This window comes from Somniosus microcephalus, chromosome 2 (assembly GCF_052327205.1).
Source record: "Somniosus microcephalus isolate GS21.2 chromosome 2, FLI_Smic_1.0, whole genome shotgun sequence".
Classification (NCBI taxonomy): Eukaryota; Metazoa; Chordata; class Chondrichthyes; order Squaliformes; family Somniosidae; genus Somniosus; species Somniosus microcephalus.
The window spans coordinates 321,356,261-321,382,509 of record NC_140988.1 but is presented as its reverse complement, the minus strand read 5'-3'; the positions used below and the strand labels follow the sequence as shown (position 1 = coordinate 321,382,509).

The 26,249-nt window shown below is 44.3% G+C and overlaps 1 protein-coding gene across 1 annotated transcript in view; it reads left to right on the top strand.

Moving 5' to 3' along the window:
• nedd4l (NEDD4 like E3 ubiquitin protein ligase) overlaps window positions 1-26,249 on the top strand; it is a 577,353-nt gene that overhangs the window by 6,393 nt on the left and 544,711 nt on the right. The gene's annotated exons all lie outside the window — the stretch shown is intronic.

Here is a 26,249-nt window from a genome sequence, read left to right as displayed (position 1 = left end):
CATGTACCAAGGTGTTTCGGGGGCAGTGTGGGAATGGGCTTTGAGTAGGAGTTGGCAAAGAGTTATAGTGAAGTGATCAAAGACTGGAGCGAATCAGCAGGGAAGGAAGGTGGAACAAGGGGCTAGCCTAACAGGGTTTCTTTGGTCTTGTCAATGTTAAACTGCAGGAAGTTATGGCTCAATCATGACTTAACATTGGGCTGGCAGTTGAACAGTGCAACATCGCAAGATCATAAGATAATCCTGGATGAGGAAGATCATTTGGCCTACGAGATCATCCATCCAGAAGCACCTTGCAGTCCTCCGCCATTGCCACATCCAGTTGTTTCTTAAATATATTCAAGATTTTTACCTTCACTGTTCTACCTGGAAGTCTGTTCCCTGTGTGGATCACATTGATTTATTTCCTGCTATTGGTCCTAAAGTTACCTTTTATTGGTTTGAACCTATGTTCCCTTGTCCTCCCACATTTTAACAAAGTAATATCCTGGATTTACTCTTTTCATATAATTTAGGATCTTGGATACCTCTGAGATCACCTCTCCAATTCCTTCTTTCAGATGAAAAGCCCATCAGACTTTCCTGATAATTCAGACCTCTGACATCTGGGACAAGCCTTGTGGCTCTTCTCTGCACTGCCTCCAGTGCTTGAATGTCTCAGCGACCAGATATGAATGGGTACTTAAGGTGTGATCTGACCACAGCGCTGCACAGTTTGATCACAACTTTGTGGACTTTTTTATTAAGTTTTGGCTATGTGGTGCAACATTCTATTGTCTGGTGCTCTGCAATGGTTGGGCATATTTAATGTAGAGTCTGCTTTTTTAAAAATTCATTCCTGGGATGTGGGCGTAGCTGGCAAGGCCTGCATTTATTGCCCTTGAGAAGGTGGTGGTGAGCCACCTTCAGGAACCGCTGCAGTCCATGTGCTGAAGGTACTCCCACGATGCTGTTAGGGAGGGAGCTCCAGAATTTTGACCCGGCGACAAAGAAGAAACCATGATATATTTCCAAGTCAGAATGGTGTGCAACTTGGAGGGGAAGTTGCAGGTGATGGTGTTCCCATACGCCTGCTGCCCATGTCCTTCTAGGTGGTAGAGGCTGCGGGCTTGGCAGGTGCTGTCGAAGAATCCTTGGCGAGTTGCTGCTGTGCACTTTGTAGATGGTGCACACTGCATCCGTGTTGCGCTGGTGGTGAAGGGAGTGAATGTTTAAGGTGGGGTGCCAATCAAGCGGGCTGCTTTGTCCTGGATGGTGTTGAGCTTCTTGAGTGTTATTGGAGCTGCACTCATCCAGGCAAGTGGAGAGTATTCCATCACACTCCTGATTGTGCCTTGTAGATGGTGGAAAGTCTTTGGGGAGTCAGGAGGTGAGACGAGTGCCTCAGAATACGCAGCATCTGACCCGCTCTTGCAGCCACAGTATTTATGTGGCTGGTCCAGTTAAGTTTCTGGTCAATGGTGACACCCACCCCACCAGGATTTGGCATTGGTAATGCCGTTGAATGTCACGGGGCGGTGGTTAAATTCTCTCGCTTGTTGGAGATAATCATTGCTCTGCACTTGTGTGGCACGAACGTTACTTATCAGTCCAACGTTGTCCAGGTCTTGCTGCATTCGCTATCTGAGGAGTTGTGAATGGAACTGAGCACTCTGTAATCATCAGCGAACATCCCCACACTGACCTTATGATGGAGGCAAGGTCATTGAAGCAGCTGAAAATGGTTGGGTCTAGGACACTACCCTGAGGAACTCCTGCAGTGATGTCCTGGGGCTGAGATGATTGGCCTCCAACAACCACAACCATCTTCCTTTGTGCTAGGTATGACTCTAGCCAATGGAGAGTTTTCCCCCTGATTCCCATTGACTTCAATTTTACTAGGGCTCCTTGATGCCACACATGGTCAAATGCTGCCTTGATGTTGAGGGCAGTCACTCTCTCTCCACCTCTGGAATTCAGCTCTTTTGTCCATGTTTGGACCAAGGCTGTAATGAGGTCTGGAGCGGAGTGGTCCTGGCGGAACCCAAACTGAGCATCGGTGAGCAACTGAGACTTTTTGGTCCCTTTCAACTTCATCTTTAGCTGCTGGAGTCCAGTGTGGTCGTACAGAGGTGAAGCTGAATGCCTTGAGTATAAATAAGGAAGTTGACCCTCTGGCAACAGACTAAAGTTGTTCATCCAAAACTTTACTGCCCATATCCTAACTTGCACCAAATCCTGTTCACCCTTCACCCCTGTGCTGGCCTACATTGGCTCCTTGTCTGGCAACGCCTCAATTTTAAAATTGTCATCCTTGATTCCAAATTGCTCCATGGCCTTGCCCCTCCCTATCTCTGTAACCTCCTCCAGCCTTACAACCCTCTTGAGATAGCTGCGCTCCACCAATTCTCGTCTCTTGAGGATCCCTGATTTTAATCGCTCTACCATTGGTGGCCATGCTTTCAGCTGTCTAGGCCTCGAGCTCTGGAATTCCCTCCCTATACCTCTCTGCCTCTCTAGCTCTCTTTCCTCCTTTGAGATGCTCCTTAAAACCTACCTCTTTGATAAAGTTTTTGGTCATCTGCCCTAATATCTCCTTTTGTGGCTCGGTGTCAAATTTTGTTTGATAAAGCTGCTGTGAAGTGGCTTTTGGACGTTTTACTACATTAAAGGCGCTATATAAATACAAGTTGTTATTGCTGGTCTTTTCTCAGTGGTAGAGGCCATGGGAAATGGGAGGTGTTGAAATATCCTTGCTGAATTGCAGGTTTGGTGCTGTGACAAGGACAGAAGCTGGACTGGAGGGATTCAAACAGGAAGTCTTAGGGAGGATGGGCAAGGTGCTGGGAGGTGGCAACATGCTCAAGGACCTTTAGAGAAAATGGGAGATTGGAGATGGAATGGTAATTAGAGGGGATGTGAGGATCTAAGGTACTATTGCAACCATATAAATTTGAATTCACCTGATTTATAATTTTCAGGCAAGTAATCGAGATCTCGCGTACCTCTCTGTTTCCACCTTTTTTTTTCTTGCTGTGAATTTTCTTCCTTTCTGAAGGTATTGTGTTTTACTTGGGTACAGTTCTATGCTCTATGGTATCTTGCTATTCACTCGACGTGGACCTAAACAGTGAGTGACCTGGCTCATTGTGTACTTCCAGTAGAAGTCCCTGAATCAAAAGCAGGAATTCTAGTCGATTCCCCCTCCCTATTTCACGGGCCCAGGCCAGTTTTGTCCCCATTATTGTTCTGCCTGTTGGTTAACGACACAGATGTGCTGTTAGTTGTCTCAGGTTTGCATGGTTCGGCTACTCCCTGCTTTAACTGGCTGACCCATCAGGGGAATCCAAATTTCAAAGCAGTTAAACTCGACCAGTTGAGTCTTGGTTGTCATCTATGTACTATAAGTGCATCAATATTTTAGATTTTTCTTTAAGAGCATAAGTGAAATGCAAAAGTATGTCATGAATATTTGGAATGGAGCTTGAATATTAAGTAGTTGCTGATCAATTTATTAAAAATTTCAGGAACATTAGCTTTTCCATGGTAACACTAGGAAAGCCAAATCAATCCACACAGTTTTTAGTGGAGGATGGTTTATGTATTAGGACTGTGGGTTTACCATTAAGGTTTGATGCTTGGAGGATGATTCAAAGCTGACGATGCAGCCAACTTGGATAGCTGTAACTTCCATTGGGCCTGAATTTGCGGAAAACTTGCACCATTACTATGGCGCATCTGCAGCGTGCACAATTATTATGGTGCTAAAATTCTAAAAATGATGACGTGAGTAACTTGTGCCGTTACGTGCACCGTGCCAAAATTAGACGGGAATTTTGCACTGCTCCACAGAGCCCCTCGCCCAAAAAGTTGAGCTAATTATCGTCACTCCGCCCCCCCCCCCATTAAAATCAGTGGTGAAATTGAGTTTGCTGAATTAATACCAATGTGATTGCCACAGCCGCAAAGTCTATTACAGAATGCCGCTGGAGGGCTCCCAGTTGGTAAAGTACGCAATCGCTCAGCAGGTTGCTTGAGGGTAGCACTTGTTCCAGGAACTTGGAATCTTAAACCTCAATGAATGAATCAAATATGTGGTTTGACCGCCAGGCCTGTACTGATTTCCCCCGACTGATATTATATTTAATACTATTTATTGAGCTTGCTCGCTAATCATGAATTACAACCGGTGATGAAATATGGCTAGGGATCTCATGCAATTTGGCACTCAATCTTATGCATAACAGTTCCTTCTTAATACCGTTTTTTATAAATTTATACTGGTTCAGTGTAAACTCATCAATCAATTAAACCCGATCTGGACGTTCTACCTGTAACATACTGTGACTCATCCCCATATTATCAGATCTGAGCCATTGCTCCAGAGCGCATCCCTGTTAAATAACATGTTGTTCCACAGCATCCGTTTCCACATGTGTGCTGACGACACCGAGCTCTACCTCACCACCGCCTCTCTTGACCCCTCCACTGTCTCTAAATTGTCAGACTGCTTGTCCAACATCCAGTACTAGATGAGCAGACATTTCCTCCAACTAAGTATTGGGAAGACCAAAGCCATAGTCTCTGCCACAAATTATGTTCCCTAGCCACTGACTCCAGACTGTTCGCAACCTTGGTGTCGTATTTGATCCTGAGATGAGCTCCGACTGCATATCTGTGCCATCACTAACTCCAGATAATTTCATCTCCGTAACACTGCTTGACTCCACCCCTGCCTCAGCTCATCTGCTGCTGAAACCCTCGTCCATGCCTTTGTTACCTCTAGACGTGACTATTCCAGTGCACTCCTGCCTGGCCTTCCATTTTCTATCCTCCGTAAACTTGAGGTCATCCAAAACTTGGCTGTCCATGTCCTAACTCGCACCAAGTCCCGTTCACCCAACACCCCTGTGCTCACTGACCTACAGTGGCCTCCGGTTAAGCAATGCCTTGATTTTTAATATTCTCACCCTTGTTTTCAAATCCCTCCATGGCCTCGCCCCTCCCTACCTCTTATGTCCTTCAGCCCCACAACCCCCCGAGATATCTGCGCTCCTCCAATTCTGATTTCTTGAGCATCCCTGATTTTAATCCCTTCACTATTGGCGGCTGTACCTGCAGCTGAATAGGCCCTAAGCTCTGGAATCCCCTCCCTAAAACACTCTGCCTCTCGACCTCTCCTCCTTTTAAGACGCTTCTTAAAAGCTACCTCATTGACCAAGCATTTGGCCATCTGCCCTAATATTTTCTTATGAGGCTCGGTGTCAAATTTTGTTTGATAACACTCTGAAGCACCGTGGGACATTTTACTATGTTAAAGGTGCTATATAGATACGAGTTGTTGTTCGGTTCTGTGCCTGTCCTGCAGTACCTCCGATGTGTATTCGCCATTGGCCGTGCTGCTCCCGATCCCTCGTTATGTTCGCTGTATCGTATTCTAATTATTGTTCCAGCAAAGAGTGGTGTGATTTCGACACTGGAGGACTGAGGTTTAACTTGTGGCATTTGCCGCCGTTATTGCCATTGCAGCGAATTCTGTGGATTTGTCTAACTTTGAATAATTTGAAGTTTCTGTTGCGACGTAAGAATGTTGCAGTTAATTTTGTTGTGGTTGTTCTTGCATGATCATTGTCGGGTGACCGGTTTGATTCATGTACAGATATAAACTGACATGACATGGACTAATGTGTGATCAACTGACATGGTTTGATTTGCAAATAATATGCAGTATAATTAAAGCCTGTCCATGTTGTCTGCTCACCCATTGCTGTTCATCTGTGCAGTTTATTTATCCATGTAACAGGTACCGTAATCAACAATCTACAGTTTTTTACCACAATCTTTGTTTAGTCATAGATTTTTAAATAATACGTATTAAATTTAAGGCTTCCTTGGATTTTTCTTTGAACATGTCCATGAGTCCTACCTAATCTCTCAAGATTTTGTCCTGTGTTGCTGACAAATTGTCATAGTATTGCACTGTATGAATCACCAAATCAATATCTATCTGATCCATATTTACACAGTTTGAAATGTGAAACAATTCCATCATATGGATTTAAATACACAGTACAATAATATGGACATAGCTGCCAGTCTGGGCCTGCGACAGGTGGTGAGAGAACCAACACGAGGGGAAAAAACCTACATAACCTCGTCCTCACCAATCTACCTGCCGCAGATGCATCTGTCCATGACAGTATTGGTAGCAGTGACCACCGCATAGTCATTATGGAGACAAAGTCCCGACTTCACACTGAGGACACACTTCATCGTGTTGTGAGGCACTACCACGGTGCTAAATGGGATAGATTCAGAACAGATTTAGCAGCTCAAAACTGAGGCGCTGTGGGTCATCAGCAGCAGCAGAATTGTATTCCACCACAATCTAACCTTGTGGCCCGGCATATCCCTCACTCTACCATAACCACCAAGCCAGGGGACCAACCCTGGTTCAATAAGGAGTGTAGAAGAGCATGCCAGGAGCAGCACCAGGCGTACCAAAAATTAGGTGCCAACCAGGGGAAGCTGCAACATAGGGCTACATGCATGCTAAAAAAGCGGAAGCAGCATGCTATAGACAGGACTAAGCAATCCCACAATCAACGGATCAGATCAAAGCTCTGCAGTCCTGCCACATCCAGTCATGAATGGTGGTGGACCATTAAACAACTAATGGGAGGAGGAGGCTCCATGAATATCCCTATCTTCAATGATGGTGGAGCCCAGCACGAGTGCAAAAGACAAGGCTGAAGCGTTTGCAACCATCTTCAGCCAGAAGTGCCGAGTGGATGATCCATATCGGCCTACTCCTGAGGTCCCTACCATCACAGAAGCCAGTCTTCAGCCAATTCGATTCACTCCATGTGATATCAAGAAACGGCTTAGCGCACTGGATACAGCAAAGGCTATGGGCCCCGACAACATCCCGGCTATCTTGCTGAAGACTTGTGCTCCAGAACTAGCTGTGCCTCTAGCCAAGCTATTCCAGTACAGCTACAACACTGGCATCTATCCGTCAATGTGGAAAACTGCCCAAGTATGTCCTGTCCACAAAAAGCAGGACAAATCCAATCTGGCTGATTACCACCCCATCAGTCTACTCTCATCAGCAAAGGTGTGGAGATGCCGGAGTTGGACTGGGGTGGACAAATGTAAGAAATCACACAACACCAGGTTATAGTCCAACAGCTTTATTTGAAATCACAAGCTTTCGGAGCGCTGCTCCTTCTTCAGGTGAAGTGGAGAAATGCATAAAGACACAGCTTATATAGTCAGAGAATCATGTCAGATGTTTACAGGCAACCTTTCCAACTGCCATTTATCGCACCTCGGCAGAGAGATAATCACAGCAGTCAAAGGTGTGAATGGTGTCCAAACAGGTCAGTCAGGGAAACATTACATCAAAGAACAATGAGGTGGGGTCACAAGGGGTCAAATATTGCAGATGCTGGGGTCTGTATGAAAAACAAAAAAACAGACAAAAAACATTTTTTTTGGCTGGAAATCACAGCAGGTCCGGCCGCATCTGTGTAGAGAGAACAAGCCAATGTCGACTCGAGTCTGGATGACCCTGCATCAGGTGGGGTTACATGTAGCGTGACATGAACCCAAGATCTCGGTTAAGGCCGTCCTCATGGGTGCGGAACTTGGCTATCAGTTTCTGCTCGACGATTTTGCGTTGTCGTGTGTCTCGAAGGCCACCTTGGAGAATGCTACCTCTGCCGAGGTGCGATAAATGGCAGTTGGAAAGGTTACCTGTAAACATCTGACATGATTCTCTGACTATATAAGCTGTGTCTTTATGCATTTCTCCACTTCACCTGAAGAAGGAGCAGCGCTCCGAAAGCTTGTGATTTCAAATAAAGCTGTTGGACTATAACCTGGTGTTGTGTGATTTCTTACACTCATCAGCAAAGTGATGGAAGGTGTCGTCGACAGTGCTATCAAGTGGCACCAATAACCTGCTCACGGATGCTCAATTTGGGTTTCGCCAAGACCACTTGGCTCCCGACCTCATTACAGCCTTGGTCCAAACATGGACAAAAAGAGCTGAATTCCAGAGGTGAGAGTGACTGCCCTTGAGATCAAGCAGCATTTGACAGTGTGGCTTCAAGGAGCCCTAGTAAAACTGAAGTCAATGGGAATCAGGGGGGAAAACTCTCCACTGGCTGGAGTCATAGCTAGCACAAAGGAAGATGGTTGTGGTGGTTGAAGGTCAATCATCACAGCCCCAGGACATCGCTGCAGGAGTTCCTCGGGGCAGTGACCTAGGCCCAACTATCTTCAGATGTTTCATCAATGACCTTCCCTCCAACATAAGGTCAGAAATGGGGATATTCGCAGTGTTCTGTGCCATTCACAACTCCTCAGATAATGAAGCAGTCCATGCTCGCATGGAACAAGACCTGGACGACGTTCAGGCTTGGGCTGATACGTGGCAGGTAACATTTGCGCCACAGAAGTGCCAGGCAATGACTATCTCCGATAAGCGAGAGTCTAACCACCGCCCCTTAACATTCAATGGCATTACCATCGCCGAATTCCCCCACCATCAACATCCTGGGGGTGACTATTGACCAGAAGCTTAACTGGACCGGCCACACACACCCTGTGGCAACAAGAGCAGGTCAGAGGCTAGGTATTCTGTGGTGAGAGTCTCACCTCCTGACTCTCCAAAGCCTTTCTACCATCTACAAGGCACAAGTAAGGAGTGTGATGGAATACTCTCCACTTGCCTGGATGAGTGCAGCTCCAACAACACTCGAAGCTCGACACCCAGGACAAAGCAGCCCGCGTGATTGGCACCCCATCCACCACCTTAAACATTCACTCCCTCCACCACCGGCGTACCGTGGCTGCAGTATGTACCATCTGCAAGGTGCACTGCAGCAACTCGCCAAGGCTTCTTCGGCAGCACCTCCCAAACCCGCGGCCTCTACCACCTAGAAGGACAAGGGCAGCAGGCGCATGAGAACACCACCACCTCCAAGTTCCCCTGCAAGTCACACACCATCCTGACTTAGCATATCGCCGATCCTTCATCGTCACTGGGTCAAAATCCTGGAACTCCATCCCTAACAGCACTGTGGGAGTACCTTCACCACACGGACTGCAGCAGTTCAAGAAGGCAGCTCACCATCACCTTCTCGAGGGCAATTAGGGATGTGCAATAAATGCTGGCCTTGCCAGCGACGCCCACATCCTATAAAAATGAATTAAAAAAAAAAAGATACTGCTCCTCTAATAAGTGAACAGCAGTTCTAGCTTTCCAATGCAAGAATTAAAATGTTGTGATTCGAATACAAATTACATGTGAATTTATGCCGAGGCATACATACCTTGGTTCCCATAGGGTTAGATTCTACTTGAAAATGGTGAAATATCAGATGTTAATGCTGTGCAACAAACCAATGAGAGAGCCTAAAATTGCTATTGTAAATCTCAAACTTGAAAATCTATTAAACTATGTTAATTGAGCTGGTGCTTAAATCCGAGGGTCTCTGCAAACTTGTGTAGTGCTTTTCAATTAATTAATTGTGGCCTCTTGCAACCAGCAGTGATCTGTATTTGTTTGGAGTTAGCTGAGCCATTGTGGGTTCTGATAGTATGATATGGAGTAGTTAAGTGTCCTGGATGGTGTCGAGCTTCTTGAGTGTTGTTGCAGCTGCAGCCACCCAGGCAAGTGGAGAACATTACATCACACTCCTGACTTGTGCTTTGTAGATGGTGGAAAGGCTTTGGGGAGTCACGAGGTGAGTCACTTGCTGCAGAATACCTAGCCTCTGACCTGCTCTAGGAGCCATGGCATTTATGTGGCTGATCCAGTTCAATTTCTGGTCAATGGTGACCCCCCAGGATGTTCATGATTGGCGATTCAACAATGGTAATATCATTGAATGTCATGGGGAGGTTGTCATACTCTCTCGTTGGAGATGGTTATTGCCCAGCATTTGTGTGGTGTGAATGTTACTTGCCACTTATCAGCCGAAGTCTGGATGTTGTCAGGTCTTGTTGCATGCCATTAGTATGGCCGGCACAGGCATGATGGGCCGAATGGCCTTCTGTGCTGTATGATTCTAGTAGTCTTCATGCTGTTCAAAACTTGGTGTTGAGCCTGGATATTTCAGCCCTTCATCTCTCTGAAGTCCTTGACATTCGACTCTCAGTTGAATAACTAAATGAGATTCTGGAAGTCAGATCTGAGCATTGAAGTATCATCTTGGCATCCTTAAACACTGGTTTGAGGAAGTGGCATTGCAAGGTAGTATTTTAAGTAAACCTTATGAAAAGAAAATGAGTGCAGGCATTTTATTTGGATGAATATTTGAAGATAACTATAGAAGAGCTTAATCCTAGTGTACTGCTTTAGTGGTGAATGCAGAGTTCTGGTTTTGTCTGTCCTGTATTAAAATTGAATGGTAAGAGCTTCTTGGCAACTCTGTTCAATTCCTGTTTCTGACTGAAATCCCAGTACTACACACATAATTGGACTGTTACTTGTATTCAGTTGCATTACTGGTTTTTGTGCAGGTCCTCGGATGAAGCTCTTTGTAGTTATAGAGTGAAGCACTAATTGACCTGCTGAGAAGTTGGTTGCTGACGGGTGAAATCAACCACCTAGATTTCTCTTTCTGTCCTTCCATCCCCCATTTTCTGCCCCCCCTCCACCAATCCAAGAGATGGGTAACCACTACTGCAAGACCTAATTACCTGTGTTAAAAGCCAGACTTCGTGCATGGGCAGGCAACATTTGGAATTGAGCTGTATTTATTCAGAGGCTAGATGATTATGAATGGTTCTTTTAATTGCTATTTGGCTGGTCTTGCTTTATGTGTGTTTCATATGAAGACGGCCTGGGGAGAAAAAACTGCAGTTTTAATTGGGTGGATTGATTTCTTGGTATCGGTGTTTTGTGTGATGAAGCATTTCACGAGAAGCAATTCTTCTCATTTCTGACACTGTACCCTATTCCATCAGCTCAGCTGTCAAGTCAAATAAGAGCTATTTCTTCTACCTAGTGACTGGGACCAATATTAAGTTTAGGATCTAACTGTTGCCTTTCTTGCACTTCAGTTAAGCTAGCCACTTTTTGTTGTCACTTTGTGATGCGGCTTTTCTGGTGTAGGGTCACTTATGCTGACGGCACGCTTGGCGTACTCTGACTGATTTTGAATTTGAGAGCATCAGCATCAATGTGCATTTGTATGTTTGTACACTTTTTTGTCTACCCAATAACTTTTGAAACTCCTCCCCCTGCTGAAAAAGCATCCAAACTAAAGTAGGAAATTTACATCACGCACACAATAAAGCATGGGCTGGAATGTTAAATGTTGAGAGAGTGTGCATAACGGTGTATGGCGATACTGCTGGATGATAATAGTAGTATAATCGTACACCGAAGCCCTGGTAAGTTTCCCATTGTATGGCCAGCTAAGACCACCCTATCTATCAATGCAATGGTATTTCTTGAACTGAATACAAGAATCCTAGACTAGTACCTGGAAGCTATCATGAGAAGTCCCAACAATGAGCGAGGCTGCCTCATGAACTGTGCCTTAGAGTTCTGTGGGTCTGCCTGGCTCCATTGCCAGATTAATGAGTTGGCTGAAGAGGACTGGCTCAGTTCCAGTAACTCTTCGATTTGCATTTTTTTGGAGTCAGCTGAATCCTTAAAGACAATTTGATTACATTCTTTTAGCCTATCCCCAAGGAGGATACCCAGTAACATTCGCAGGAACAGAAACAGAAAATGCTGGAAACATTTAGAAGGTCAGACAGCATTTGTGAAGAAAAGAAAAATGCTAATATTTTGGGTATAACCCTTCATCAAAACTTTGAATGCGATGAAGGATGACATGGAACTGGGGACCAGGTCAGCTCTGAAAGAGTGCTGCTGAAGAGAAATGTCAAGAACATGTATTCATAGATCGTCAATTTGCAAAATAAATTCCAATCAAAATTACTTATACAATTTTTCTTGGACTCTTGATTGATTTTAAGTTTTTCATCCTATCGTCTCTGTCCTCACTAACCTCCACTGATCCCTGGTTTCCCAATGTGCTTATTTCAAAATGGCTGACATTCATGCATTTGTCTATTTACACATTTGTCTATGGGCTTGCACTATCTATCTCTACAATCTCATAGGTTGTACCATTGGTCTTCTGACTGGACTGCATAACATTTCTCCTCCCCGCACCCCCCCCCCCCCCCACCACCACCACCCACTCCACCATTGATAGTAGAACCTTCAGTATTCAAGGTCTTCCGCCCACACTCCTCTGCCTTGCTACATCACTCCCCACCTTCAAAAACCTCCTCAAAATCTTACCTATTTGACCCAGTCTTTGGTAACCTCCCCCAACTTCTGTTTGTCCCTTTTCCCCTTCTCCTGTGAAATGCTTTGGGGACATTTTGCTACATAAAAGACACTATTTGCTAATTTTTCTAGCCCTGCAATAGAGTTCCTGGTCTGTGGGATCCTGCTTCCATCTTGCATATACAGCCAATGATAAGCCTCTGAAATGCACCAGCAGTATTGACTTGTAGAGTTCAGTTTTATTTTCCTTCTGCGAAGTTGTCAACTACGTGTGTTAAACTACAACTGCCACAGCATTAAACCAGTACACAACTAACACTTTAGAGGTCTCACTTGAATGCACAATGCAGTTGATTCTGACATTTAATTGCGATAGTGATGTGATTGTGACACTAAAACTGAAGTATAATGGAGGTGAAACTTTCCCTCTGGCAGAGTTAGCACCAGTGGAAGTATTTTGTGTTCCGGTTGCCTTTGTTGATAGATTATCAGCTCGGTTAAAGTAAAAGCAGATCATCCGCATGGTTCACAGTAGTTTAGCATTATTTTTGTGTTTGAGGTGCCCATTTTGATGCACACCATCGTGGAATACCGCCCAGTCTAATAATTAATACGTTCACAGTGGAGTTATGGCCAAATATAGCTGATTAAATGATTACTTGGAAAAACAAACCCAAATCATTTAAAAAAAAAAAAAAAAAAAAATAGCAAAATACTGCGGATGCTGGAAATCCGAAATAACAACAAAGTGCTGGAAAAACTCAGCAGGCCAGGCAACATCTGTGGAGAGAGAAACAGAGTTAACATTTCAGGTCGAAACCCTTCTTCAGAACTGAGAAAAAAGCAGGAAATGAGACAGATTGAAAAGCGGGTTTGGGGGCTGGGAAATGAGGGAGGGGATGAAAGAACAAAAGGGAATGTCTGTGAGAGGTGAGATATTCAAGGTGAGACGAGATGGTAATAGGACAGGTAAAGAGACAAAGGATGGCTCTAGATGAAGTGTGAAATGCGCTGGCAGAGTGAAAGACAGCTGCCATGTGGGAGAAAAAAAAAGGAAAAGGCACAAACATTAAATATTTAATGTTTACTTTAGCCATCTCAATGCTACGTTTAAGGGCGAGCATACATTTAAAATGTGTGGAAAGTCTTCAACAGGGATTTTTTTCAAAATAAGCTTTTTTTGGTTCCATCACTGACATTCATAAGCATATATTGCACACGATACTGTAGTAGTGTGTGAGTTTTACTGAGTGGATGATCCCGTGGCCTGAATCTAACACATGTCAGTGGTCTTGTTGTGACTTCCTGTGCTTGCCTGCTGTGCTGGTGAATGGGAGATTTTATTTTGTTGAAACCAATAACTTGTATTGATATGGTGCCTTTAATGCAGTAAAACATCTCCAAGGCGCTTCACAGGAACGTTATCAAACAAAATTTGTTACAGAACCACATAAGTAGATATTGAGGCAGATTACCAAAAGCTTGGTCAAAGAGCTAGACTGTCAGGAGGAAGGAAAGATTTAGGGATGGCATTCCAGCGCTTCGGGCCTTGGCAGCTGAAGGCACAGCCTCCAGTGGTAGAGCGATTAATACTGGGGATGTTCCAAGATGCCAGAATTGGAGGAGTGTAGTTATCTCGGAAGGTTGTAGGGCTGGAGGAGATTAGAGATGGGGAGGGACGAGGCCTTTGAGGGATTTGAAAACAAGGATGAGAATTTTAAAATTGAGGCGCTGCTTAACTGGGAGCCAATGTCGGTCAGCGAGCACAGGAGGGATGGGTGAACGGAACTTGGTGTGAGTTAGGACCCGGGCAGCCGAGTTTTGGATGCTCTCAAGTTTATGGAGGATAGAATGTGGGAGGCCAGCCAAGAGTGTGTTGGAATAGTCAAGTTTAGATGAGACCGGGAAATTAATGGTGGGAAATATGGAGATGGCAAAAACACTGAATGAATATTTTGTATCAGTCTTTACAGTAGAAGACACTAAGAATATCCCAACACTGGACAAACAGGGGGCTATAGGGGGGGAGGAGCTAAACACGATCAAAATCACTAAGGAAGTGGTACTCGGTAAAATAATGGGACTCAAGGCGGATAAATCACCTGGACCTGATGGCTTACATCCTAGGGTCTTGAGGGAAGTGGCGGTAGGGATTGTGGATGCATTAGTAATAATTTTCCAAAACTCCCTGGGCTCAGCAAAGGTCCCGGCAGACTGGAAAACTGCTAATGCAACACCCTTATTTAAAAAGGGCAGTAGACAGAAGGCTGGAATCTATAGACCGGTTAGCCTAACATCTGTGGTAGGTAAAATTTTGGAGTCCATTATTAAGGAGACAGTAACAGGACATTTGGATAATCATAATTTAATAGGACAAAGTCAGCATGGTTTTATGAAGGGGAAGTCATGTTTGACAAATTTGCTGGAGTTCTTTGAGGAAGTAACATATAGGGTGGATAAAGGGGAACCAGTGGACGTAGTGTATTTAGACTTCCAAAAGGCATTTGACAAGGTGCCACACAAGATTATTGCTTAAGATAAAAAATCACGGGATTAGGGGTAATATTCTGGCATGGATAGAGGATTGGCTATCTAACAGAAGGCAGAGAGTTGGGATAAATGGTTCATTCTCAGCCTGGCAATCAGTAACTAGTGGTGTTCCGCAGGGGTCAGTGCTGGGTCCCCAACTCTTTACAATCTATATTAACGATTTGGAGGAGGGGATTTGGAGGAGGGGACCGAGTGTAACATATCAAAGTTTGCAGATGATACTAAGATGGGGGGGGGGGGGGGGGGAAAGTAGTGAGTGAGGAGGACATAAAAAACCTGCAAGGGGACATAGACAGGCTAAGTAAGTGGGCAGAGATTTGGCAGATGGAATACAATACTGGAAAGTGTGAGGTTATGCACTTTGGCAGGAAAAATCGTAGAGCAAGTTATTATCTTAATGGCAAGAAACTGGAAAGTACTGAAGTACAAAGGGATCTGGGGGTCCTGGTGCACGAAACTCAAAAGGTAAGTATGCAGGTGCAGCAAGTGATTAAGAAGGCCAATGGAATGTTGGCTTTCATTGCTAGGGGGATAGAATATAAAAATAGGGAGGTATTGCTTCAGTTGTACAAGGTGTTGGTGAGACCGCACCTGGAATACTGCATACAGTTTTGGTGTCCATACTTAAGAAAGGACATACTTGCTCTCGAGTCGGTACAAAGAAGGTTCACTCGGTCAATCCCGGGGATGAGGGGATGGACGTATGAGGAGAGGTTGAGTAGATTGGAACTCTACTCATTGGAGTTCAGAAGAATGAAGGGCGATCTTATTGAAACATATAAGATTGTGATGGGGTTGGATCGGGTGGATGCGGGGAGGATGTTCCTGATGATGGGTGAAACTAGAACTAGGGGGCATAGTCTTAGAATAAGGGGCTGCTCTTTCAAAACTGAGATGAGGAGGAACTACTTCACTCAGAGGGTGGTAGGTCCATGGAATATGCTGCCCCAAAAAGCTGTAGAAGCTACATCATTACATAAATTTAAAACAGAAATAGACAGTTTCCTAGAAGTAAAGGGAATTAAGGGTTACGGGGAGCGGGCAGGAATTTGGACATGAGTCTAGGTTCGGATCGGACATGGCCCTGTGGGTAGCGGAGCAGCCCCAGGGGCCGTGTAGCCTGATCCTGCTGCTATTTCGTGTTAGATTCAGGAGATGGTTCTGTGATAGTAGATTGGCGGTTAGGATCAGATCAGCCATGATCTTATTGAATGGCCAAATGTAAGAAGTCACACAACACCAGGTTATAGTCCAACAGCTTTATTTGAAATCACAAGCTTTTGGAGCGCTGCTCCTTCTTCAGGTGAAGTGGAGAAATGCATAGAGACACAGCTTATATAGTCAGAGAATCATGTCAGATGTTTACAGGTAACCTTTCCAACTGCCATTTATCACACCTCGGCAGAGAGATAATCACAGCAGTCAAAGGTGTGAATGGTGTCCAAACAGGTCAGTCAGGGAAACATTACATCAAAGAACAATGAGGTGGGGTCACAAGGGGTCAAATATTGCAGATGCTGGGGTCTGTATGAAAAACAAAAAAAACAGACAGAAAACATTTTTTTTTGGCTGGAAATCACAGCAGGTCCGGCCGCATCTGTGTAGAGAGAACAAGCCAATGTCGACTCGAGTCTGGATGACCCTGCATCAGGTGGGGTTACATGTAGCGTGACATGAACCCAAGATCTCGGTTGAGGCCGTCCTCATGGGTGCGGAACTTGGCTATCAGTTTCTGCTCGACTATTTTGCGTTGTGTGTCTCGAAGGCCGCCTTGGAGAATGCTTACCCGAAGATCGGAGGCTGAATGTCCTTGACTGCTGAAGTGTTCCCCGACTGGGAGGGAACACTCCTGCCTGGTGATTGTTGCGCGGTGTCCGTTCATCCGTTGTCGCAGTGTCTGCATGGTCTAGCCGATGTACCATGCTCCGGGGCATCCTTTCCTGCATCGTATGAGGTAGACAACGTTGGCCGAGTCACATGAGTATGTACCATGTACCTGGTGGGTGGTGTCCTCACGTGTGATGATGGTATCTGTGTTGATGATCTGGCATGTCTTGCAGAGGTTGCTGTGGCAGGGTTGTGTGGTGTCGTGGTCGCTGTTCTCCTGAAGGCTGGGTAATTTGCTGCGAACGATGGTCTGTTTGAGGTTAGGCGGCTGTTTGAAAGCGAGTAGTGGAGGCGTGGGGATGGCCTTAGCGAGGTGTTCATCGTCATCGATGACATGTTGAAGGCTGCGAAGAACATGGCGTAGTTTCTCCGCTCCGGGGAAGTACTGGACGACGAAGGGTACTCTGTTGGTTGTGTCCCGTGTTTGTCTTCTGAGGAGGTCTATGCGATTTTTCGCTGTGGCCCGTCGGAACTGTCGATCGACGAGTCGAGCATCACATCCCGTTCTTACAAGGGCGTCTTTCAGTGTCTGTAGGTGTCCATCGCGTTCCTCCTCGTCTGAGCAGATCCTGTGTATTCGCAGGGCTTGTCCATAGGGGATGGCTTCTTTAACGTGGTTAGGGTGGAAGCTGGAGAAGTGAAGCATCGTGAGGTTGTCCGTGGGCTTGCGGTAGAGTGAAGTGCTGAGGTGTCCGTCTTTGATGGAGATTCGTGTGTCCAGGAATGAGACTGATTCTGAGGAGTAGTCCATGGTGAGTTTGATGGTGGGATGGAACTTGTTGATGTTATCGTGTAGTCTTTTCAGTGATTCTTCGCCGTGGGTCCATAGGAAGAAAATGTCGTCGATGTATCTGGTGTATAGCGTTGGTTGGAGATCCTGTGCAGCGAAGAAGTCTTGCTCGAACTTGTGCATGAAGATGTTTGCGTATTGGGGTGCGAATTTGGTCCCCATGGCTGTTCCGTGTGTTTGGGTAAAGAACTGGTTGTCGAAGGTGAAGACATTGTGGTCAAGGATGAAGCGGATGAGTTGTAGGATGGCGTCTGGAGATTGGCTGTTGTTGGTGTTGAGTACTGAGGCTGTCGCAGCGATGCCGTCATCGTGGGGGATACTGGTGTAGAGTGCCGAGACGTCCATCGTGGCGAGGAGTGTTCCTGGTTCAACTGGTCCGTGGGTGCTGAGCTTCTGTAAGAAGTCTGTAGTGTCGCGACAGAAGCTGGGGGTTCCCTGTACGATGGGTTTCAGGATGCCCTCGACCTATCCAGAGAGGTTCTCACACAGGGTTCGGGTAAGCATTCTCCAAGGTGGCCTTCGAGACACACGACAACGCAAAATCGTCGAGCAGAAACTGATAGCCAAATTCCGCACCCATGAGGACGGCCTCAACCGAGATCTTGGGTTCATGTCACGCTACATGTAACCCCACCTGATGCAGGGTCATCCAGACTCGAGTCGACATTGGCTTGTTCTCTCTACACAGATGCGGCCGGACCTGCTGTGATTTCCAGCCAAAAAAAAATGTTTTTTGTCTTTTTTTGTTTTTCATACAGACCCCAGCATCTGCAATATTTGAACCCTTGTGACCCCCCTCATTGTTCTTTGATGTAATGTTTCCCTGACTGACCTGTTTGGACATCATTCACACCTTTGACTGCTGTGATTATCTCTCTGCCGAGGTGCGATAAATGGCAGTTGGAAAGGTTACCTGTAAACATCTGACATGATTCTCTGACTATATAAGCTGTGTCTTTATGCATTTCTCCACTTCACCTGACGAAGGAGCAGCGCTCCGAAAGCTTGTGATTTCAAATAAAGCTGTTGGACTATAACCTGGTGTTGTGTGACTTCTTACATTTGTCCACCCCAGTCCAACTCCGGCATCTCCACACCATTATTGAATGGCGGAGCAGGCTCGAGGGGCCGATTGGCCTACTCCTGCTCCTATTTCTTATGTTCTTATGGAACAAAGGCATGGATGAGGGTTTCAGCAGCGGATGAGCTGAGGCAGGGGCGGATTTAATTTGGAATATTTTCCTGTTTTAATGCAGCCCTGAAAAATAACATTTTTGCTTTGTGCTGACCTGAACTGCAGTATTACTAAATAGTGAAGGCACCAAACTGAGAGCACACATTTTGGCAAGGTGATCACAACTGATATGAAACAGTTTAAAAATTTCGCAAGCAATGTAGTTAACCCCCTTCAATATTCCGTCATAGGTTATCTGATGTGAAAAATTTAACCAACATTTGGACGCAAATATGTAATCCTGTCAGCATTGCCACTACTCATAGAATGATTTGAGGGGAAATTTACTTGCCCCTTTTGGCTTTTACAAAACTATTAATTTGCAGTAACCCTGCTCTTCACCTTTGAATACCCACCAGGAACGTGAAGAGGGGGAAAATAAATATTCAGTAGCTCTAATCAGGAACTTCATGGTTTTACTTTTGACCCCTTCACATTCACAAGATTAACACGTACTGCATGCATTTGTAATGAGTGTTCAATGAAAAATATGCCTCCCATAAACCCACTGAATTCAATGCATCATGTCTATATTAAAAAAAAAATTATATTCAAGCTCCCAGGATGCAAGCTCTAATTTTGTCACTGATACTTTAAAACTAAGGTTGTGTTTAACAAAGTGTCTGAGTGAAAACCTTGAATACTGTCTTTATTATGAGTTTGCTGTCACTGCATTTTGCATTTTCTCTGCATCTGAATTTTTCAGTTGTTTATGACTTGTTAATCTTGCATAGGGAAAGCATTAATGGGATGATGTGCGAATATGTGTCAGCACACTGACTCAACTTGACTGCTGCAGTGCAGGCAACTTTTAATATATATATAAAATGTACATAGCGTTAACAACAAAAACCTGGCATGTTGGTGTTGTCAGTTGTGCATGACTCCCAAATGGTCTTGAACAGTTTGAAGCCAATGTTACTGTTCAGCCTTTTTCCCCCAACGTTTTTCTCATGTTTATGACTAGAGCACAGATTTATAAGCAGTAGGAATCTCTTATGAACTTAAGAATTTGTCTGTCTGTTTTAAAAATTTAGATTAGACAAAATGTCAAGCCCTTGTAGCATTTTGCAGCAATTTGTGAGATTGCATTTTTTTGGTAATAAGTTGTGTGGAAATGATTCCTCAGGGAGATTCTCTTTTTGTCCTCTTTGCAAAATCAAGAACTAAGGACCACAAAAAGGTTACAAAGGTGCCCTTTCTTTGATCAAAAAGCAAACCCTTTGATTATTTCTCCTCAACAACCACCACTTGCATTTGTATAATGCCTTTTAATATAATAAAACATCTCCTAATGTTTGCGTTGAAGGATAGCAAGCTAGTGGTTCCTCAGCAAAGACAGAGCAAACGTACAGACTGTGGGACAGTGATTGGTGGTGGAGTTTTAGATGAGATGAATTTTATGGTGAAGGACAGCAGAGAAGTTAATTCTTGAGGTAACAGAAGGATGAATAAATGTTTCAGTAATGGTGGCTGAGGTAGGAACAGAGGTGAGTAATGTTATGGAAACCGATCCCAGCAAGTTCTTCATTCCTGGTTCAAGCAATAATTTTCCTCAAGGGATTTAAAAATATTTTGAGTTATTCTGGCTCTTAACACTTAATAGTAATTGGAAAACGCTATTCTATCTGTGTGGCTGGGGCAGAATTTGGATATTCAATATCCCTTCTGATTGTGATTGAGTGCCATGATTAGTTAACAACTCCATTATTGTTGTACAGTACCATGTGACTAGCAGGATGATAGAAGGCAAACTCGATGGACCGTGGACTTTTTTGCCCAGAAATTCCTATGTTGAAAGAACCTATACTTGGACACCGATTGAAAATTTGCTGGGGATGTGAACCAGACAGCCAGACATTAGTTTTCCAAGGAAGTGTTTGAACACCTTAAGCTGAATATTTCTATTCTCCCTGGTTCTTGGGTGAAAACCCTAAACTTTATGAAAGTCGCTTCCTACGTCTTCAGTCGGGATGTACTTTTGGCATGGGTTGTTGGATAGTAATCCGGTGTAAAAAATCTTGGCTTTCTGTCCCAGTCTTTGCGGCACTGAGGTCTGTTGCAGAATCCCACTTATCCATAGATCGACTCGCTCACACAATCAAGGATGAAACTGAAGATCTTCCTGGTTTGTGCAATTAATTGCCAATACTACGTGGCAGCATCAAGGAAGTTGGAAATAGTTTTAAATGCTTTATTTCATCATCTGCTATAATTTGGAGCTCTGGTGAATATGAAAATTATGAACCTTTCAAATTCATTATAATTTAAAAAATCCTATTTCATCCCAATGTACTTGTTTCACCGTGTTTGGGATGAGAATTGTTGTGCCAAAGCAGGCGCCTATATATTGAAGTTATATCGGAAGTTCCATTTATAGTCAGTAGAACCTGTACTCTGTAGAATCATCAAATTTTATAGCACAAATACTTTTCCTATAAATGTTGGCTCAAAATTAACATTTAAATGCCAGGAGAAGTGGGGTAGTAACTTCTAAAAGCTGTACATCTGAAAATACAATCTTTTCAATGGCCCAGAAATTCGGGTCGAGGGCTTCCCGCGGGTGTAAGCCCCCGACCTGCACTTGCCTTGCCCACCGGCCGTTGTGCTGTGGGCCCCTGTGGAATTACGATCCTGGGCCTGCTCCAACTGCCAGCGCGCAGTGCTTGCGTATCCCAGGGGTGCAGTTAGTTCGATGCATCCCCTGGGATCATGTGGGCCACGGGGAGCCAATCGGAGCAGGGAATGCTTCATTCATAAGTTTGACAGGAAGGGCTGTCAAACTTATAAATACTACAAGCCCCAAAACATCACTAAATCTTAAAATAATTTTTTTTTAAATCACATTTTTAAAATAAACTATAAATTACATGAAATAACTATTTTAAACAATAATTTAAATTTTTGAAAAAAATAATTTTATTTTCTAATGGGGCTAAAAATAAACTTACCTTTCTTTAAAGTATTTAAAAATAATAAACCTGTGGGGAAAAAATGTTTTAATAATTAATTCACCACTTACCTTGTAAAAAGCAGGCCTTGTGACTGCTTTTTATATGCGTAACTTCTGGAGACTTACCCTCCCGGGAAAACCTGCAAAAAAAACGTAAATTCGATGCGCACGCACAGTCTCTCCTGCGCACGCGTTCGACTTCTGAACCCCATTCGTTCGGGGAACGGAAGTGCCGGTTTCCTGCACATGCGCAGTGCATGCAGGAAACCGGCACTTCCATTGGGCCTACAGGTGAGTACCCCGTGCGTACTCACCCGGGGAGACCCGAATTTCTGGGCCATTGTAAATGGTTTGTTGGCTTGCTGGGTCTGCTGGAATCAACTTCTCTGACTTGGACAATGTTTGTCATTCACTAGTTGAATAGGATAATGCTCTTTCTTCAATTGAATGATCCCCCACACAAAAGATAATTTATAAGTGCACAATTAGGTTGTTTGTCCTGGCTTCATTAGGAAGTACATTGTGTGTTTCTTGGATGGTGTTCAAGGCATATGAATGGAACAGCGAATGCCTAGTGCATTATGTCTAAAGTATTTGGCTTTCTTGACCCCTCTGATGAATATGGTACCCTTTGAAGATAATCAATAAACAGTGTATTGACATGTTTTTTTGTTTACAAATAGAAGTAAACAAAAAATGAAAACTTGTTTTTATGTCATGCCTTTTACGTCCTCGGGCTGTGAAAGCACTATGATACATCCTATGATTTATTTTTTAAGTGTAGTCATTGTTGCTTTGCAGGCAAATGTGGCAGCCATTTGCACACAGCAAGGTCTCGCAGACACAATGAGATAAATGCCCAGTTAATTTATTTTGCTGGTGTTGGTGAGCCTTAAATGTTGACCAAGACAGAATGATATAAATACTGTCAATTTATCATGTTACTTAATTGTGAAGGGTTTAAAAATCACCTTCCCCAACCGAAGAAGGATTTGTTAAAATGCTTCATTGCAATAAGTTGCTGCAGTCTTCATAAAGAGCCATGCAGTGATTTGCTACATTCTTGCACATGACTGTACTTAAATTGTGCTGTTGTTAGGTTTGTAAATATAATAATTTTTTCTTCAAATCTCCAACAATTAAAAGCTGAAGGAATGTGACTCCACACTTTTATAAAAGTACATTTTCAGTACAGAGAGGTTGTTTGGCAGTAATTGAGACTTCTCACGCTGTTAAAAAGGGTACTGAGATTGAACTGGACAAGCTGTAACTTTCTGTGGAGAGTTTAGTCTGTATCTAAGACACAAGTGCAGGAACCTTGTGCTGTTCAATACATATGAATGGGGAACCAGACGGTGAGATGCCGTTTTCATGCAGTTTATGAAGGAGCGGCGCAATTCCGGATTTTCACGTTTAACTGCGCATGTGCGCTCGCCAGAAGTTGCTGTCCGATTTGCACATATATAATGGTGAGCGTCGCTAACATCACCATTATTTTTACAGTAAATTCTGGCCCATTGTACTTGTTTCAGTGTCTTTTGCATGAGAATTGTTGTGCCAAAGCAGACACCTATAAATTTAATTTTATAGAATGATCGAATGATACAGCACAGGAGGCCATTCGCATCATTGTCATAGTCATAATGGCACAGAAGGAGGCCATTTGGTCCATTGAGTCCATGCCGGCTCTCTGTAGAGCAATCCAGTCAGTCCCATTCCCCCGCTCTATCCCCGTAGCCCTGCAAGTTTATTTCCCTCAAGTGCCTATCCAGTCTCCCCTTGAAAACATTGAGTGTCTCCGCTTCCACCACTTCCGTCGGCAGCAAATTCCAGGTCCTCGCCACTCGCTGCATAAAAAAGTTTTTCCTCACATCCCCCCTGTATCTCTTGCCCAAAACCTTAAATCTGTGTCCCCTAGTCCTTATACCATCAACTAGTAGGAACAGCCTTTCCCCAGCTAGCATATCCAAACCTGTCATAATCTTGTACACTTCCATCAAATCACCCCTCAACCTCCTTTGCTCTAATGAAAACAAATCTAGCTTCTCCAACCTGTCCTTGTAGCTAAGATCCCCCATTCCCGGAACCATTCTGGTAAATCTCCTCTGCACTCTCTCAAGGGCCTTCACATCCTTCCTAAAGTGTGGTGACCAGAACTGGACACAATACCCCAGTTGTAGCCTAGCCAGCACTTTATAAAGATTCAGCATAACTTCCCTACTTTTGTACTCAATACCTCTATTTATGAAACCCAAGATCCCATATGCTTTGCTAACCACTCTCTCAATATGTCCTGCCACCTTCAGGGACTTATGCACATTAACTCCCAGGTCCCTCTGTGCCCAAGTTGGCTCTTTGGTAGAGCTATCCAATTAATCCCATCTCGCGCTCTTTCCCCATAGCCCTGTAAATATTTTCCCTTCCAGGTATTTATCCAAATCCCTTTGGAATATTACTATTGAATCTGCTTCCACCACCTTTTCAGGCAGTGCATTCCAGATCACAACAAAAGTTTTTTCCTCATTGTCTCTGGTGCTTTTGCCAAGCACCTTAAATCTGTGCCCTCTGGTTACCGACCCTTCTGCCACTGGAAACAGTTTCTCCTTATTTACTTATTTTGAACACCTCTATCAAATCTCTTCTCCTTCTCTGCTCTAAGGAGAACAACACCAGCTTCTCCACTCTCTCCACATAACTGAAGTCCCTCATCCCGGTACCATTCCAGCAAACCTCTTCTGCACCTTCTCCAAGGCCTTGACATCCTTTCTAAAGTGTGGTGCCCAGAATTGAACACAGTACTCCAGCTGAGGCCTAAACAGTATTTTATAAAGGTTTAGCATAACTGTTATGTATTGGGTGTTCTATTGTGTGTTCTCCTCCCACCTGTGGTGGCGCTGTCACAGGAGATAAATGGTTGGGTGTTCTCAGTTACGTTTAGCTCTCTTTGTTCAGAACTTCCCTTCCTTCCAATAAAACACTTCATGTTTGAATCTCTGAGTTCTGAGTCCTAAATTGTGTCTAGGTAGAAAGGTACCAACACAACAATAACTTCCTTGTTTTTGTACTCTCTCTATTAATAAAGCCAAGGATCCCGTATGCTTTTTTAATAGCCTTCTCAAATTGTCCTGCCACCTTCAAAGATTGGTGTACATACAGTCCCAGGTCTGTTACTGCACCCACTTGAAAATTGTACCTTTTTAGTTCATATTGCCCCATCTCATTCTTCCTACCAAAATGTATCACTTCTCACTTCTCTGCATTAAATTTCATCTGCCATGTGTCTGCCCATTGCACCCGTCTGTTTATGTCCTCCTGAAGTCTGTTACAATCCATCTCATTGTTTACTATATTTCCACGTTTCGTGTTGTCTGCCAACTTTGAAATTATGCCCTATATACTCAAGTCCAGGTCATTAATATATATCAAAAAGAGCAGCGGTCCTAATACTGACCCCTGTGGAACACCAGTGTATACTTCCCTCCAGTCTGAAAACCAAAAATTCACCACTACCCTCTGCTTTTTGTCCCTTAGCCAATTTTGTATCCATACTGCCACTGTCCCTTTAATCCCATGGGCTTTAATTTTGCTAACTAGTCTATTATGTGCTACTTTATCAAACGCCTTTTGAAAGTCCATATACATAACATCAACCGCACTACCCTCATCAACCCTCTCTGTTACTTCATCAAAGAACTCGATCAAGTTAGTCAAACACAACTTGCTTTCAACAAATCCATGCTGATTCATTTGAGCCCATTCTTTTTCAAATGCCAGTTCATTTTGTCACAGATTATTGTCCCTAAAAGTTTCCCCATCACAGACATTAGGCTGACTGGCCTGTAGTTGCCAGGTTAAAACCTCTCCCCTTTAAACCAGGTTGTAACATTTGCAGTCCTGCAGTCCTCCGGCACTACTCCCATATCCAAGGAGGATTGGAAGATTGTGGCCAGAGCCTGTACAGTTTCCACCCTTGCTTCCCTCAGTAACCTAGGATGCATCCTGTAGTGTATGTACCTTTAAGAGAGAACTACTTTTACAGCTCCTGTATACTGTAGTACCGGCAGTGACCACACCTGGTATATAAGCCTTGAGAAGGCATCTGTACTGTTAGTCTTTAGACTACCCTCCTCCAGTAAACACCTGTTGATTGTTAATCTACAGCCTCCGTCTAGTTATTGAAGAACACCATACCTTAAGATTTATGGATTCAACAGTGGCGACGAGGTCGATTCGAATCTACCTGCAACTCTGCATTTCCTTCCAAGGATTCACTCCGGGAGGACGGTGGAAGAAAGTCGAGGCCAGAAGCACGGGCGTCGACCACGAGCAACCGCCCAGTCATCCGGCAGAGAGAGTGAACATCGCAGGGGAGGCTGTTGAGAGCTGGGCTTGGTTCTCCAGCCACGACGATCCAGCAACAGACTGGCAACGGGTACAGCGCAGACCCTTCCCGGACAGCGGCGGCTGGAGCCGACTGACGGCACAGAAAAGGCCGAGCAACGTCGACGGGGTAAGAGAGAGGGTAGAGCGCACA